General features: G+C 35.4%; 1 pseudogene; it reads left to right on the forward strand.

The window, feature by feature from the left end:
- Positions 1-2,005: 2,005 nt before the first annotated feature.
- On the forward strand, positions 2,006-2,445 carry LOC103583826 (annotated as a pseudogene).
- Positions 2,446-2,793: the final 348 nt, after the last annotated feature.

The following is a 2,793-nucleotide window of genomic DNA, read 5'->3' on the forward strand; positions in this document are numbered from 1 at the left end:
TTTAACTAGAATAAGAAAAAAAGAAAGAAGGCTCACCTAATAAAATCAGAAATGATACCACAGAAATACATGTTTTGAACATATCCCCCAAAGTTCATATGTTGGAAATGTAAACCTAATGCAACAATGTTGAGAAAAGGGACCTCTCAGAGGTGATCAGGTCATGAGGGCTCTGTCCTCATGAATGCATTAATTCCATTATCATGGGACTGGATTAGTTATTACAGGAGTGGATACCTGATAAAAAGATGAGTTTGGCCCCTTCCTTTCTCACATGCATGCTCTCTTGCCTTTTCAGCTTCTACTATGTGATGGTATGGCACAAAGGCCCTTACAGATGTGGGACCCTAGAGCTTGCACTTCCCAGCCTCTAGAACTATAAGAAAAAAAATCTCTGTTCTTTATGAATCACCCAGTCTCAGGTATTCTGTTACAGCAGCATAAAATGAACTAAGACAGAAAATAACAGACTACTATGAACAACTATACACAAACAAGTTGGACAACCTAGAAGAAATGGATAAATTCCTAGATACATATAACCTACCAAGACTGAATAATGAAGAAATAGAAAATCTGAATAGGCAATAACAAGTAAGGAGATTAAATCAGTAATCAAAATTCTCCCCAAAAAGATAAAGCAAGGACTAGATGGCTTCACTGGTGAATTCAACAAAACTCATAAAAAAGAGTTAATACCAAGGCTTCTCAAACTCTTCTAAAATGTTAAAAATGAGGGAATACTTTCAACTCATTTTAGGAGGCCAGCATTACCCTGATACCAAAGCTAGCCAAGGACACTACAAGTAAAGGAAATTTCTGGTCAATATTCCTGAAGAACATAGATGCAAAAATCCTGAACAAAATAGTAGAAAACCAAATTCAACAGCACATGAAAGTATCATACCATGATCAAGTGAGATTTAGTCCTGGAATGGAAGAATTATTCAACATACAGAAGTAAATGTGAAACACTGCATTAACAACATGAAGAATAAAAATCATATGTTCATCTCAATAGATGGAGAAAAAGCATTTGACAAAATTCAACATGCTTTCATGATAAAAATTCTCAACAAATTAGGTATAAACAGAATATACCTTAACATAATAAAGGCCATATATAATAAGCCCACAGCTAACATTATACTCAATGGTGAAAAAGCTGACACTTTTCCTTTTAAGATCAGGAACAAGACAAGGATACCCACTCTTGCCACATGTATTCACATAGTTCTAGAAATCATAACTGTAGCAATTAGGCAAGATAAATAAATAAAAGGTGTTCAAATGAGAAATGAAGAAGTAAAGTTGTCTCTGTTTGCAGATGACATGATCTTACACAGAAAAAAAATCCTGAAGATTCCACCAGGAAACTGTTAGAAATAATAAACAAATTCAATAAAGTTATGGGATACAAAATCAATGTACAAAAATCAGTTTCATTCCTTTACCTGAAAAACAAACTATCCAAAAATGAAATTAAGAAGGCAATCCCAGGGCCGGCCCAGTGGCGCACTCGGTAGAGTGCAGCACTTGGGAGCGCGGCGGCGCTCCCGCCGAGGGTTCGGATCCCATATAGAGACCAGTCCGCTCACTGGTTGAGCACGGTGCGGGCGCGACACCGAGGGTTGCGATCCCGTTGCCGGTCATGAAAAAAGACAAAAAAAAAAAAGAAGGCAATCCCATTTACAATAGCATCAAAAAGAATAAAATATTTAGGAATAAATTTAACCAAGTAGGTGAAAGATCTATACACTGAACACCATAAAATTCTAATAAAAGAAATTGAAGAAGACACAAATAAATGGAAAGATATCCTGTGTTCAAGGACTGGAAGAATTTATATTGTTAAAATGTTCATACTGGAGATAAGATGATGGGCTCATGTTGAGAACCTGTCGAGGAATGAAAACTGGTTTGCCTAGAAGCAGATATTAAAACCAATACCTCTTCAAAACATCTTTTTCCATACCACCTGATAAGCATCTTGATACAGCACAGCATGGCTGCAGCAGCAGTAACATGGGTGATAACAAAGAGAACTATCTTGAAACATTTCTTTCCAGTCCAAAACAGAGCTTTATATTGTGTTAGTCATAAATCTATGTATTCTTCTCTTCCAGATAACTTATAAGTAGAGCTTTCTTTGACATCTGAAGGTAGGACGATAGTATGCTACCACCCTTCTGTGGCCTATCCCTTGACCAGAACCTGTGCATAATAATGAAGAAACACATGATCAAGTGCTGAAAACCAGATTAGAAGAAAAAGGTGAACAGCTTAAGCAAGGACCCATGATAGAACAACTTAGCAAAATGTTCTTTACTACTAAGCACCATTGGTATCCTCATAGACAGTATCGTAGACATCATATGAAACTGAATCCTCCAAAAGACAGATGATATTGAGGTTCTTGGGGAAATCAAAGAGACCTATGCCTCATTTGCCATTTGTCACCTGAGAAAATATAATCTGGTGTATTCACTAGTATGCTATATAATAAAATAATAATAATAAAATCTCATATATTAAATAATAATAATAATAAATAATAAAATGTTCATACTACCCACAGTGATTTACAGATTCAATGCAATCCCTATCAAAACTCCAATGACATTTTTCATAGAAATAGAAAAAAATAATCCTAAAATTTATATGAAACCACAAAAAATCCCAAATACCTAAAACAATCTTGACAAAGAACAACAAATCTGGAGGTATCATACTTCCTGACTTCAAGTTATATTACATATAAAAGCTGTAGCAATCAGAAAAGGATGGTACTGG

The sequence above is a fragment of the Galeopterus variegatus genome, unplaced genomic scaffold (genome assembly GCF_000696425.1).
Source record: "Galeopterus variegatus unplaced genomic scaffold, G_variegatus-3.0.2 Scaffold28992, whole genome shotgun sequence".
NCBI classification, from domain to species: Eukaryota; Metazoa; Chordata; class Mammalia; order Dermoptera; family Cynocephalidae; genus Galeopterus; species Galeopterus variegatus.